Source organism: Meles meles, chromosome 20 (assembly GCF_922984935.1).
Source record: "Meles meles chromosome 20, mMelMel3.1 paternal haplotype, whole genome shotgun sequence".
NCBI lineage: Eukaryota > Metazoa > Chordata > Mammalia > Carnivora > Mustelidae > Meles > Meles meles.
This window is the reverse complement of record NC_060085.1, coordinates 23,581,347-23,597,213: the sequence shown is the minus strand read 5'-3', so window position 1 is coordinate 23,597,213 and position 15,867 is coordinate 23,581,347. Positions and strand designations below refer to the sequence as shown.

Sequence of the window (15,867 nt, the reverse complement as noted above, 5' to 3'; positions counted from 1 at the left end):
CCACTTTCCTAGTCCTGCCTCTCACACTTCTGGAGGCCCGAGGTCTGAAATTAGGCATCAGAGGGCTGGTTCCTTCTGAATTCTCTAAGGAAGAAACTGACCCATGGTCTTGTCCTACCTTCTGGTGGTTATTGGCAATCCCTGGCATCCATTGTTGTTTCTACACAGAGCTCCAATCTCAACTTCTCTCTCTATGTGGCTTTCCTCTCTGTGTGCTTCTATGTGCCTTCCTCTTCTTCTAGGGACACCTGTCACTGGATTTAGGGTCTACCCTAAAATCCAATATGACCTCATCTCCAGATCCTTAACAAATTGCATCTGCCAAGACCCCATTTCCAAATAAGGTCACAGGTTGAGGTTCCAAGTGGATAAGAATTTTTGACAGGAGTAATATTCAGCCTCTATAGGCTCTTCAAATCAGTTGTTTTAAAATATTTTTGGACAACAAGTAGGCTTAGTCCTATTCAACAATTTCTCATATCACCTAAATATAAGACAGCAGGAGCAGGTGAAAGGATTATTTTATTTCTTTGACTAGTTTCACACAAAGTCAAAACACCCACGGTATCCCGGAAAGGATAATGGCAAATTATATTTAGTTTTGCATTTGGCATTTCAATTACCGCTACAACTCAGCAGCAGGCTCCCAGTTCACTACTGTTTCTTACTCTAGCTGAAAATGGACCAGCAATCAGTCTGCTGATGAGAGGAGAAACATAAACACTTTTTTGTCTACGAAGGCAACAGGAGTTTGAAGCTGCTTCTGAATTGGGTGTTCTTGTAGGAGGTCATTATTTCCAAGAACTGCCAAGACTCTACCTCTGCCTCATGGGCCAAGCAAAAAGGACAATTGGGACAATCATCATGCTCAATAGCCCAGTTGCCACTTGATTAGGGAAGGAGATGAGGCTGGCTTGGCAGGGTCTGTTCCCTGCAGTAATTCATGAAGGCAGAGACAGCAGCTTGTCCTTTCCAAGATGACCGCAAATTGAGTTGGCGGTAATTTCGCTACTACGTGTAGGCTTTCAAGGCTCAGCTCTTTTTCTCTGTCTGAGTAAAATGGACCATGGTTCCTCTTCTCCAGCAAGGCAGCAGAGCCTGCTCCTTGCCAGGTCTGCACACCTGGTCCTGAGATGCCCGGCCACAAGCTGGCTGACCTTACAGATGCTCTCCAGCACAACTCACTAGTCTCACAGTTGAACATATTTCTTTCTTGGCAATTTCCGTATTCAAGCAGAGGAGAACCCTCAGGCTCCCAGCTGCAGCCTCAGGCTCAGGTTTCCCAATTTCAAAAAGAGAAAGCTTTGGAAAGAGAGAATATTCACAGCGTGCACACACACTAAACCCACGTAAGCCCCGTTGTCCATGTGGCCCCAGGGAGGTGAATGCCGGTTGGGATGTCCTTGGTCGGGCAAGGCAAAGAGACACGAACCTTCCCATGGAAACTGGGTGCACAACCACACACAAACCCATGCAGAAGAAAAGCCAGGAAGACACACCCACGTCACACATGCACACGCGCAAAATACAAGGGAATATGAGCGATACTGGTAGTCCTGGAAAGGGTACTAATAACTGTTCACTAGGCTTTGCGTGAATAAGAATGAACACAGGAAAAGGGAAAAGTGGGTTCAATTTAAAAAACCGATCACACTAAAAGTAATGATGGACGACGGCCATGAATGCACACCTTGCATGTGTCTAAGCACTTTTCAGGCTCCAGTCCACTTCATTCTGTCTATTCTAGGCCCTCTGTGCACATTAGCAAATGAGGAGGCTGGGGCAATAGGGAACTGAAGTCATTTAACCCCCAGAGGCACCTTTAAAAGGTGGTGGAAAATCCACACAGTCGACAACTCCTGACCTTCCAGGATGAGCCAGAAATTATCCGAAGACATCTAACATTTGATTCTCCAAACGACAGTTAGGTAGGGTAGGTACCCTTGTAATTCCCACTTGACCTATGGGGAAACTGAGCCTAAGCTGCTGAATACCATGCCCAAGGTCGCACAGTTAGGAGCAAAGCCCCATAGGTAGGTCTCCTGGACCACGTTTTATCGGCAGACACCAATGCAAAGAGAATAAGTAAATTCCAGGGGTCACATTTCCACGAGCTCAAAACAACCCAGACACACAGAACGGGGGTCCCTCTGATCCTGCTGCACAGATAAAGCGCCAGCCTCAGGAGAGGTGGGCCTAGGGTCTCCTGGGGTCACCTCACCTGGGGGTGCCTTGAGCAGAAGCAGATGGAGGACCCTGAGACTTCCGTGCATCTTTGTACCATGGCCAGGGGGAATGAGAACAAAGCCATGCAGGATAACAGCAAATTCCCCAGAATACCAGCTAAGTGTGCTCAGATCGAGCTGGTCTTCCCTGGAGGGACCAGTGATGAATGCCCAGAAACTTGCCTGCTCCCCTGAACGCACAAATCCCCTTCTCATTGTCAGAAGGGGATTGGAGCCATGACAGGGTGTCCTGATGACAGAGGACCCCTCCCGGGGAGCTGAGAGGAAGCGGAGGGAAGGGGGACAGAGGAACTAAAAGAGAAGAAAGACTGCTGTGTGTCTTGGAATGTGTGCCCAGCACGTCCGTGCTCGGTGCCTCAGGGGATGAGCTGAGATCCGTGTCCACGTCATTTAACGTTCCTGTTGTCACTCCAAGTCAAGCCTCTTGGAGTGCCACAGGGCAGCCCCAGGGGAGGGCAGAGGCAGGGCTGGCAGGTCCTGAATTATCTGAAAGGCCCCAGGAGTTGATGGACCTGTCCAGAGCCAGTTCTCAGCAACTTGGAGACCAGAGCCCAGACCTCCTCCTGGGTTCAACTCCACAAGTGGTGGACATAGACTGGATGGGACACGCATGGGTATGAAGGATGGTATACAAGAAGAGCATGGCCACGGTCATGGGTGTGGGTCACAGAAAGGAGCTAGGGCCGCCCACTGCACACCTCTGCACCAGAGGACCAGAGCAGGGGGTCACCACACTGCTTCTCAGCAAAGGGAGGCCACAGCGGCTCCAAACCCAGCCACGGCACAAGGCAGAGGCCCCACTCTCCTAGGGATACAGGCGAGAGCTCAACTCTGCCACCAGCGCAGACAGGTGCTCTGTCTCTGTCTGTCTAGTCCTTAACCATGAGAAGCAGGGACCTCGCGTATCTGAGAAGAAATCTCAGATTTCTTCTGGTGTGAGCCCCCTGAATCCCTGCCAAACACGGTACCCCGTGTCTTCCTCTCACTGTGACCATGAGCATTGGGGGCGCTGCAGGGAAAGTGGTCAGGGCAGGACCCAGCCTAGAGCAGGCACTCAGAACGTCATCCGCTATTAATCTCCGGCTCCTGAGGTGGGCCCAAGGGGCCATCTACCCTCCCTGTGGGAATAATTGCCACATGCTGAGCTTCTGCTCAGGGCTGGGGTTGCAGAGCAGACCAGAGGGAAGACAGAAGATGTCGGCTGGGATGGAGGACGATCAGCTGCGTGGCATGAGCTCTAATCCTCCCCACTGCAAGTCAGGAAAGGCTCGCTCCTGAGGAGCTCTTGTTCAGGCCGCGGGGAAGGCCCAACCCTGGCCTTCAGGCACACAAACCCACCGGCTGGAGCCTGAACCCCCATGAGGTGTTGCTGTCATCACCAGCTTGTGCTGTCTGCTCACGGTCTTAGGGTCATTGGGAACGTGAGACAGCCCAGATGCCAGGCCGCGCGGCGTCAGGCATCCTTGGTCCACACGCTCGGGGCACAGTGCTGAGCCCAAAGGAGCCCCTTTGGAAAAGACTCTTCACATGAAGTGTGCTCCAGACCGTGTTTTGAAATCCCAGAACCAGGGCTGGCAAAAAGGCTGGGGGAGCAGGTGAGGGGAGTCGAAGGATCCCTCTGCCGAGTGCTTGCACACAGCGGGACTTGCTTTCCACACATCACCTGGCCAAGCACCTGCCTCACTCGGGATTTATGCACTACTGTGTGTGTTTACTTGTTTGTCTTCTATCCCCCTGTGAGGCTGGAAATGCCCGGAGAGCAGAGAAGCACGGCCACTGTATTTGCCAGCGCAGTCCAGCTCCACCAACAGACACAGCAGGTCAAAGCCAGGACCTGTTGGACCCCAAAGGGGGAGATATGGGTGCCTGGGTGGCTCAGTGGGTTAAAGCCTCTGCCTTCGGCTCAGGTGATGATCCCAGGGTCCTGGGATCAAGCCCTGCATCGGGCTCTCTGTTCCGCATGGAGCCTGCTTCCTCCTCACTCTCTGCCTGCCTCTCTGCCTAGTTGTGATTTCTCTCTGTCAAATAAATAAAATATTATAAAAAAAAAGGGGGGGGGAGATATGAAGAGCCACTTTCAGATCTGGGCGACGTGTGGATTCCCTAGACAGAGAAAGGAAGGAAACCGCCGTGCCAGCCGGGTGCCTGGGCTTCTTGTCTCACACAACCACAGGGACCATGTGAAATAAAAGGGCTGGAGAACTGCAGTGTGAGTCATGGGACAGCCCACTGCTGGGGAGCCCAAGCGAGGCTGCAGCCCAGCGGCTTTATATCCTGCAGCTCTGTTCTGAGCGGGCGGGGCCGAGAGCCCTTATCTTCATGGAACCAAGGGGGAGCGGGCAACTCTCACAGGACAGCCTCACAGGGAAGAATGCAGCCCTCATAAGCCCTCCCAGTCCTCTCCTGTTCCCGCAGGATCCCAAGACATCCGCCAAGCTTCCGACTCAGGGTGGTTCAAGGATCCGCTAACCGGGTCTATTCAGATAACAAATGAAGTCACCAGGACTCCCTGGTGGGGCTGTTCCCCTGAATGTGCAGGGCACATAGTAAGTGTTTGATAAGCATTGTTAACTAGGTGACTCCTCTGAAATGGTACTATTAACACCCCATTTGTCGGGGCAGGTAAGGGACAGCGTCGGGCATGTCTTCTCCCAAGGTCAGACAGCATGGGGATGAGAGGGTAAGAATGACCCACCTCCTTCCCTACCACGCGTGGGCGTGCCCAGACAGGGTCATCCTCACCACCCATGTGGCCAATCCAGGAACTCCCCACACGTGCTGAGCCACAAGCGGGCATCCTGTCTCTCCATCGCTCTCTGCCTGTCTGTCCCTTCCTCCTTCCATCTCTCTCTCTGCCTCCAGTTCCTCATCTGTAAAACCAGGAGAACAATGCATAGCTGGTAGGATTGGAGAGAGAGAACCGGTGTTAACAAGAGGCCTACCCGTCTGTTGAGCCTCTGCTAATGCACACCAGTGTCTTCGGTGCCAGCGCTCTGTCTCTGTGGCCGAGGGGTGGCACTGACAGCCCCATTTCACAGGTGAGTGACCGTAAGTGCTTCTCCAGAGTCAGCTCAGCACTGCACACCCACCCGCAAACACTCCATGTGTAGCAGTTGCTCTTATAATATTAATAAATAAATAAAATAATAACGATCATGGCGGAATAGACTTCAACTATTCTACCACATGAGAGAAAGAGAAACAGGAAGATCCTTCTCAGAAATGCCCAGGGTCCTCATCTTGGTCTGTTCTTGGTTCTCATCTTGGTCTGTTCTTGGCCAGGATCTCTGCCTCCAGGACATGGCCTCCGCCCTGGCCACCTCCCCTAAGCCAGTCACAGGGCCGCAGCAACGTGCGCCCTGGAAAGGCGTGATATCAGGACGAACGGCCACCCCATGCAAAATACACTTGCTTACTGCTGGTCTGCAGGCACAGATGGTTTCTGGAGTGGTTTCAATCAGGGGATCTCGCATGATCCCTGGTGGGGAGGGTCCCAACGGTCCTTATGATTACCCAGCTCACTCTTTGAATATCTCAGTTTATGTACAAATGGGAAGTGGCCCAGTCTACCCAAATAATTTTCCAAAAAACACTCACAAGATCTTGAAATGAGGCTCACTGTATGATTTCACTCATAGGTGAAATTTAAGAATCAAAACAAACAAGCAAAGGAGAGAGAGAGAGAGAGAGAGAAACCGAGATGTAATTGCCTCTTAACTATGGAAAACAAACTGATCAGAGGGGAGGGGGAGGGTGATGGGGAAAACAGACCATAGGGATTAAGGAACGCACCTGTCATAATGTATGGAAGGACTGAACCACTATATTATACACCTGGAAGTAATACAACACTGTATGTTAATTAACTGGAATTAAAATTTTTATAAATGTTCACTGTAGAAAATCCAGAAGGAGACAGAGAAGAGAAAAACAACAACAAAAAAAGCAACCCACAATCTGGTGACCCACGATGATCGCTGGTAACACTGGGAGATGCCCATCTATCCTACCACCCGCCCCGTCCCCCCACAAAGAACGGTGCCAGCAACAGCCTGGCAATTCTTCATTAGCTCTCTACCATAGGTTAGAGATGGAGGCTGAAAACTAGACGCCTTAATAACTCTTTTCTGCTCTGGGGTAATTCAAGTGGAAAGCCCACATTTTTAGATGGATTACTTAAGTGTGATCATGAATACTTGTGTATAAATAGCTCTTAGCAGTAAAATCTCTAAGAGATTCTCTTTGGGTTGAAACTTCCCATTTTTTAACAAATCACCTTTTAGTCCCTTTTCTTTGGGCTGTTCAACTTGGTGGCTACCTCATCTGTTCTCTAGACAAGAAAGAATTCACAGCTGACAATGACAAATTGACTGGCAGAGGTTCTGGTCATACCAGACATTACTCAGTATCCTGACAGGTGACCTGTCCACCTCGAAACTTCGACTTTTAGCTAAGCAATGAGGCCTGATATGAATCCTGACTTGAGCCATTCACCAGCTCAGGACACAGCCTGCCATCATATATCCTTTCAACAAACATTCAGTCACACAAACTGCTATTCCTGTATTTATTATGTAATTTGGAGCTCTCTGTATTGTTTCCCCCAATAACAACCATTGTCAGAAATGTAAGTCAAGAAATAAATTAACAGCTTACCATCAGCATAATACAAAGGAGGCGAGAGGGACAGAGAATAAAAACAGAAGTCCTATTTTAACCTTGAGTCCTCACAAAGCCAAAGTTGAAACATTAACATTTTTATGATGAAAAACTTAGGTTTTTCATTAGACTAGCATTTTAAGGTTCCAAATCAAGAAGGTAACAGAAAGTGGACATTGTGACACATACAGGCACCATATGCTCGTCTATTCATTTGAATATTTTGGGGACTCCTGGGTGGCTTAGTCGGTTAAGTAAACAACTCCTGGTTTTGGTTCAAATCATAATCTCGGGCTCATGGGATCAAGACCTACATTGGGCCCCACATTCGGCACGAGGTCTTCCTGAGATTCTCTCTCCCTCTGCCCCTCCCCCACTCGTGTGGGGCCCGTGCCCCTGTATGGGCACGTGTGCCCATGCTCTCTCTCAAATAAAATCTTTTAAAAAAATAAATACTTCTTAGAATGTAACTTACGTGAGGCATCATTTGAAAGCAGTGATTCTCGTAATTTAAAATGTATCAGAATCAATTGAGGGACTTCTAGAACACAGACTGCTACTCTCCCCTCCCGACTAGAGCACCCAATTCAATAGATCTGGGAAGGACCCAGGAACTTTCACATCTAACAAGGCCCCAAGAGGATCCTGAGGCTGCTGTTTTGGGACCACAGGATGAGGAACACTGGGCCAGCCTATGCAAATACAGCAGAGAACAAATATTTCAAAGCCCTCCTCCCCAAAGCTTACTTACATTCTACTAGCCATGATAACAATTAGGCATAACATAATTTCTTTGGTAGCAAACTTATCTCTACCCTGCAAGATAAAGTCAGAAAAGAACCAAGGATGAAGGAGGAGGTAGGGATGGTTTTTTATTTCTTTATTTTTTAAAAGGATTTTATTTATTTATTTGACAGACAGAGATCACAAGTAGGCAGAGATAGGGGGAAGCAGGCTCCCTGCTGAGCAGAGAGCCCAACGAGGAACTCGATCCCAGAACCCTGAGATCACGACCTGAGCTGAAGGCAGAGGCTTTAACCCACTGAGCCACCCAGGCACCCCAGGGATGGTTTTTTAAAAGAAGATGGGTTGAGAAGGCATCATTCAAGCAAATTAAGTGAATGAAGAGAGAGGAAGCCAGGCAAAATCAGAGGGGAACGTGCCTCAGACAAAGGGAGCATTTCACGGGAAGAACCCTGTGTGGTAGTGAGCTTCAGACATTCCAGAACAGCAAGACCAGTCTAGACAGAGACACGCAGGAGAGGCGTTCCAAGCAGGCAGAGGGTGGAGTAGAATCACAAGAACTGTCAATAGAAGGGAATGAGTGGAAAAGTGATGTGATGTGATTGCTGATAATAATAATAACAACAACAACAGCAGCCTTACTATTTTGAGGTGGGGAGAGAGGACTGTCCGGAGACAAAGATGTAAAAGAGAAGTCCAGGTGGGAGGCCCCTAGAGATGATGAATGCTTGGACCCAGGTGCTCACCGGCAGTTCAGGTTGGAAAGGTAGGAGACGTCCTGCAGGGGGTGCCGACCAATTTCTTGTGGGATGTGAGGTGAGGTCCGGGGTGGGGGGGGGGAGGGGGGACAGCGGGCGGGAAGAGAAGAAGCAAGGATGGCCACAGTGTTTTGTCTTGTTTTTACCGGGACAGGGCGGGGTGGGGGGGTGGTGGAAAGAAAACATTTATTTGGAAACATTCTCGAGCCTACAGAAAAGTTGCAAGAATAAAAATAGCATGGAGTACACCTGTACGTCCTTTGAGATGCTTCTACCCTTAACACTATCCCATTTGCTTTAACACTTGCACACCCTCCCCACAGATACACACACACACACACACACTTTTCCTTTCCAAACCACTTGAGAACAAGCCACACACATTTGTGGCGTTTCCTCCCTAAACACCTCAGAACCACAGCGTTCCCAGCCTGGTCTGTCCAGTTGTATGTGTGTGGCTAGCTGGAGTGGTCACGACGCTGTGTCAACAGAAGACTCAGTATCAGCTCCTGACCCAGCCCAGCGAGGGGCCAGCACAATGGGAACAAGGCAAGAAAGCCACTAAGCCCTGGACTGTGGGAGTTCACTAAGTTGTGCAAGAGTTCCAGGTCAAAAGGATGCAGGAGGTTTTCAGAGACACAGCGCAGCCCGAGATGAGGCTACGTGGGGACAGGATTTCGACAGACAGGGGAGGGAGAAGAAGGAACGCGGGGCAGCGGGGAAGGCAGCCTGCACAGATCCTGAGGAGAAAATAGGTATGGCACACGCGAGTGACAGACAGAAGGCCGCCTCGTGCTGGCAGGAACTTGATGGCAGTTGATGGCAGGGGTACGAAATGAGGTCAGGGAGGGAGGATGGGCACATCGGAGAGAAAAGACACTGAGAGGCAGCCCAGGGATGAACTCAGAAAGGTGGCAGCTCGGGGTCTGCTAGTTCCTGGCACTCTGATCACTGGTGGAAGGACCCTACATGTTGAAGAGGGAAATTAGCATGACAAGGACAGTGGCCAGAAGGCAAACAAACTGGCCACAATTCCCTTGGTTACATTTTCCCATGTTGCGAATTTCTAATATCTCCTCTGCCTCATAATGCTCTTGGTCCATGTCCCACCCAAGCAATTCAAGTTTCTCAGCGGCTGGCCGATCCCTCTGCCTTTGAAGAGGGACATCTGACATTCCCGATGTGGACTTCACAGACACACATTTAACTCCGCTCCCCTTGAACTCTGCAGTATAGCCAGCCATGCCTTCAGTCCCCGAATGCATTTCCAGAAACCGGCTCTTGCTGTTGTGCTCAAAGACAAGCTAAATCGCTCCAACTTGATGAGCACGGGCAGTAATCACTACTGGCACAAGGCGGGGGTGGGGGGGGGACCGAAATCTTCTGAGGGTATAGAGGCAGCTCAAAACGAGACTGAAATGTGGTGAGACACTGCCATTTTATTTTGAATAAGTAGGGTTTTTCAATTTGCCACTTAAAGGGAGTTGTGAATATCCTTCCATTGCACACCCCTTTCAGCTTGGTCCAAAAGGCAGCTGGACCAAGGATATCTGTAATTCGGAAGCACTAGAACTCCCAGCCCGAGTTTATCCCCAACAGGTGTGGGGAGATGAGAATCGACAAAGAGCAGATGGGTAAAGCTCCTCTTCTGAAAGGTACAGAATGCAGAAATGAGAATCAGACCAACTGCTAGAGCATGTCCTCTGCTCCCACAGCCTCTCATAACCCATCTGCAACCAGAACACAAAGTGAATAACTGACTTTCTCTGCTTGACTTGTTTCACTCAGCATAATCTCCTCCAGTCCCACCCAGGTTGATACAAAAGTTGGATATTCATCCTTTCTGACGGAGGCATAATACTCCATAGTGTATATGGACCACATCTTCCTTATCCATTCGTCCATTGAAGGGCATCTTGGCTCTTTCCACAGTTTGGTGATTGTGGCCATTGCTGCTATGAACATGGGTGTGGGACATAAACAATGAATCTTGGAACACTGAAAAAATAAAATTAAAAAAAAAACAAAAACAAACCACAAGGCAGAGCAATGACATCTTGAAGGCCATGGAGGCTGCCAGCCTATGTTTCTAGGCTCTTCTAGGCTCTTCAAGGGCTTTAATTCTGGTGTCCTGAACTCTGTTAAGTCAAAAGAGGATCCATCTCTCCAGGACTATAGCACAGAAGGAAAGTATTCTCTGGCCTGCTTAGTCCATTTGGCCAATCCAGGCGATGCTGGAGTGTGCGTTTGGGGCAGGGGAGACCACAGGACATAACTATTCTTTTTTCAGCTTGGACAACACAACAGAACTTTCCAGATGTCCACGTCCTACAAAAGATTTCACATGTAGGCGATATCACATATGGCTGAGTATATTAATGGGCTGTGTGACCCCAGGCAAGTTGCTGGGTATCTCTGAGCGCCATTCTTCACCTATAAAATGGGGATAAAAACAGAGCTGATCTTCATAGGATTGCTGTGAAGATTAAAGGAAATGTACATTTAAAACACTTAACTTTAGGAAACAAACTGAGGGTTGCCAGAGGGGAGATGGGTGGGGGATGAGGTAACTGGGAGTCGGGCATTAAAGAGGGCACATGATGTGATGAGCACTGGGTATCATATATGACTGATGAATTACTAAACTCTACATCTGCTACTAATTACTGTATGTTGGCTAATTAAATTTAAATTTCAAAAATATAAAATAAAATAAAACCCTTAGCTCCAATGCCTGGTGCAGAGTCAGTACTTCAAAAATGTTAGTATTATGTAAGTTGAGCCTGGATTTCCTATCTTCCCTTGCAGACACAACAAGGCATAGTCCAGGCTGTTCTTGCGAGATGCTCAAGAAAGGAAGGAAGAATTTCCCTGGGGTTGCTTCGGTTTTGCGCTATATATAGTTGTATCCAATGCCTTCCAGAGGAGAGACAAACACTCCTTTCTCATTCCCTTCCTACTGAATCACGTGTGTGGAACAGCCCCCATTTCCAGCTTCGAGAGGCTTGTGGAATCTACCTGCATCCTTCAGCCAACAGCTGTGGAGCCCCCAGCAAGTGCCCGGCTGGAGAGGGGGCGGCTGAGCAGCCCCAGAGGTGGTAACACAAAGCACAGTGCCCGCAAGACCAGAGCCCTGGAAGGTGGCACTAGAGGGACCCCTGGTCTCATCTGTGCAATTAGGAGGGTCTTTCTGAAGGAAGTGATCAACAAACTGAACTGTGCTGAGACACCCCCAGAAGTGAGGGGTGTCCAAAAGGTGGTGTTCCCAAAAGGAACTTCAGCCTAAGATCCTCTCATTCTCTGGGCACCTGGGTGGCTCAGTGGGTTAAAGCCTCTGCCTTTGGCTCAAGTCATGATCCCAGGGTCCTGGGATCGAGCCCCACATCGGGCTCTCTGCTCAGCAGGGAGCCTGCTTCCCCCTCTCTCTCTGCCTGCCTCTCTACTTGCTTGTGATCTCTCTCTCACTGTCAAATAAATAAATAAAATCTTTTAAAAAAAAAAATCCTCTCATTCTCAATGAGGTCTTTGCCTGGGCACTGCCAGCCCTTCCCTGAAGGCTGCTACGAATCCAGAACCTCACCAAGGCCAAGGGACAGCAATAACAACCAGCACTGAAAAGGCCTGGCAGTCAGCGAGGCCATCCCCTCCGTGCCCCCATCTACCCTCCATGCCCAAATGCACACCCTGTATTCCTGATGACAGCCTGTGAAATCTAAAACATCTGAAGTAAAACAATTAAAAAAAAATCACATCAGTGAACATCCCAAACTGGGTAAGAAAACACAAAAATAAGAGTTACAAATAAGGTAAGATAACCAACTCTAAGAATATGATGTTTTCTTTAAGCTCAAAATCTACCACTTCAGAGAAATACTCGTAGTTGAGCTATTACTATATGATATATGATTATATTTTTATTTTTCTACTTCCATGTTTTACTGCATTACTTATATCATGCTACAAGCTTCTGGGCTGGGAGCCATTCTCATCCCTATTTCATAGATCAAGAAACGGATCTATAAGTGATATGTTGCCTAAGACTGCTAACTGCTGAGCGTCAGGGCTGTGAATCCTCTCCAAGGCCCACCCTCCCATTCACCTGACACTGGATGCACACCCAGATCCCCTGGGGTTTTTCCAGACCCTATCCACATCTTGGACTTTCTGATCTTCCAGAGGGGGACTGGGCATCTGCGTGTTTAAGAAGTACCCTGAGAGGCTGCACTGTTGGCACATCACCATATGGAGCTTCTCTGACCTGCTCCCCAGTGAAACTGGTATAAACTGTGTTTAAAAATAATCATTTAGGGGCGCCTGGGTGGCTCAGTGGGTTAAAGCCTCTGCCTTCGGCTCAGGTCATCATCTCAGGGTCCTGGGATAGAGCCCTGCATCAGGCTCTCCACTCAGCAAGGAGCCTGCTTCCCCCCCCACCCCCCACCCCATCTGCCTCTCTGCCTACTTGTGATCTCTGTCTGTCAAATAAATAAATAAAATCTTTAAAAAATAAAATAAAAAAGAAACATCTGTTAAAGAAAACCTGCTAAAACTCAGGAAGAACAGCAGGAATCTACTATGTTTGAACCAAGATGTGCTTCCTCTCTCCTTTCCCAGCTCAGCAAGACACAAACTCCACTGCAGACTAGGACAGCCAAGATACAGGGTGCGAGCTCTCTCTCTCTCTCTCTCTCCCAAACTGGCAGTTGCAAGGCATTCAGCCTTGAAGGGGCAGAGCATCAGCTCACCTGTTGTTAAGGCTAAGTGCTGAGCATGTACAGCTGGTCGGTAAGGGGTTCTTTCTTCCACACTGCCTACAGCACCCACAGGATGAAGGCTTACTTTGAGCTCAGCACGCAGAGAAAACTGGGGCTCTGACTGTCCTTGACTGGACTTGTAAGGTGAAGGTTCCATGCTGGGAGAGGCAAGCTGAAAACCCTTGAGGCTACTGCTTCCCTTTCCAGTGAGCATTTGGCTCCTCAAGCCTAGGTTTACTCAAGAGAGAATCATGCTCTTGTCCCCACCACCGGCCCCAAAGCCATAACTCAGAGATCATGCCCAGGGGAGAAAAGCTACAGAAAAGCAGGTCACAAAACAGAGAGTTAGAAATCTCTTCCCAAAGGAATGGACTTCATTTGCAACCAAGGGTGGAGAAGTTCAAGCCTAAGGGAGGTCTCAAAACCACTAGAGGTTATAGTTGGGAGGAGACAGGAGGAGACAGACAGACTCACTGGAGGTACAAAATAAAGTGCAGGCTGGCAAGTTTGCTGGAGAAAATCTGAAGAAGGGACCACTGGAGGGAACAGTCTCAAACACTGACTGGCTGTCCACAGGAGATACACTTTAAATTTAACGATGCAGTGGGGCACCTGAGGGGCTCAGTCGGTTATGTATCCAACTCTTGGTTCCAGCTTAGCTCATGATCTCAGAGTTCTGAGATCAAGCCCTGCACTGGGCTCCATGCTCAGCAGGGAGTTTGCCTGAGATTCTCTCTCTCCCTTTGCCCCTCCCCTGCCCTCTTTCTCTCATAAATAAATCTTTTAAAAAATTTAAAAATGCAAACAGATTAAAAGTAAAATGTTGAAAAAGCTACTTCATGCGAACAGCAACCACAAAAAGCTAGAATCATCACACTCATATCAGACAAATTAATAGACTTTAGAGCAAAAAAATGTTACTAGAGATAAAGAGGAACATTTCATGATGATAAAAGAATCCATTAGGAAGATGTAAAAATTGTACACATACACACGCTGAAAACAGCGCCAAATTTCATGAAGTAAAAACTGATAGAAATGAAAGGGAAAATAGATAACGAAAATAGTTGGAGACTTCAATATCACTTTGAATAAAGCACAGGATAACTAGGCAGAAGACTGAAAGGTAAATAAGAGTTAAACACCCTGACAAAATAATTAAATCTAACAGAAATCTGTAGAACGCTTCAACCAACACCAGCCAGGTACATATTCTTCCCATGGAACTTTCTCCAGAATAAACCATAGGCTAGGCAGGAAAACAAATATCATAAATTTAAAAGGGTATAAATAATAAAGAATATATTTTATTACCATAATGAAATGAAATTACAAATCAGTAACAGGAAGAAATTCAGAATATTCACAGCTCTGTAGAAAACAAATAATATACTTTGAAATGACCAAAGGATCAAAAAAATGTTTTGAGATGAAGGAAAGTAAATATACAACAGACCAACACTCATGGGGTGCAGCTAAATCAGCACGAGAGGGAAATTTATATGTGCAAATGCATGTATTAAGAAAGAGAGAGAGAGGGAGGGAGGAAGGAAGGGAGGAAAGAAGATGTTAAATCTAAATTCCTACCCTAACGCAACGCAAAAAGAAAAGCAAACTAAACCTAAAGCAAGCAGAGGGGGGGAAATAATCAAAGTTACATTAGGAATTCATAAAACAGAGAATAGAAAAATGATTGAGAAAATCAATAAGACTAAAAGAATATTCTTTAAAGTGGTCAATAAAGCTGAAAATTTTTAGCTAGACTGAATGAGAAAAAGAGAAAGAGTAATTCAAATTATTAGAAACATAAATGAAAGAGGGGACAGTACTTCCAACCTTATAGAAAAAATACTATGAATAATTATATACCAATAAGATGGATAACTTAGATGAAATGGACAAATACCTAAAGGTCATATACTACTGAAACCATTCAAAAAAACAAAAAAAAACAAAACCAGTCTGAACAGATTTGTACCTAGTAAAGAGATTGAATTATTAATAAAAATATACTTCATAAGGAAAAGTCATGGCCAAAATGGCTTCACTGGTGAAACATCTGAAGAAGAATACCAATTCTTCAAAAACTCTTCCAAAATAATAGAAGAGGGGGGAACATGTCCCAACACATCCCGTGAGATCGGTAGTAACCAAAGACATCACAAGAAAAGAATACTATAGACTGTTATCTCTTATTAATATGGATTTAAAAACCAAATACAAATCCAGACATACATAGAAAGAATGACACATCATGACTAAGGGAAATCTATCCCAGAAATGCCAGGTTGGCTTAATACCTGAAAATCAATTAATGTAATATACCATATCAGTAGAATAGAAAACAAAAGCCACACGATCATCTCAACAAATGAGGGAAAAGCATTTGAAAAAATCCAACACCGTTTTGTGATTTAAAAAAAAGAAACTAATCAACTAGAAATAAAAAAGAACTTCCTCAAATGGATAAAGACCATCAACATAAAACCTACAGCTAATTGACACTTAATGGTGAAACATGGGATGCTTTCTCTTAAGATCAGGAACAAGATAAGAATGTCTTCTCCCAGCATTTTTTTTCAGTATTGTATTGAAAGTTCTACTCAGAGTGATTAGGCAAGTAAATAGGAAAAAGAGAGAGAGGGAGGGAAGGAAGGAGGGAAGGGAAGGAAGGTAAAGGGAGGGAAGGAAGGAAGGAAGGAAAAGGAA

The 15,867-nt window shown here is 47.0% G+C and overlaps 1 protein-coding gene across 1 annotated transcript in view; it reads right to left on the bottom strand.

Annotated features, from left to right (window-relative positions):
* Positions 1-15,867, bottom strand: part of CACNA2D3 (calcium voltage-gated channel auxiliary subunit alpha2delta 3) — an 859,411-nt gene that overhangs the window by 486,983 nt on the left and 356,561 nt on the right. The window lies entirely within an intron of this gene.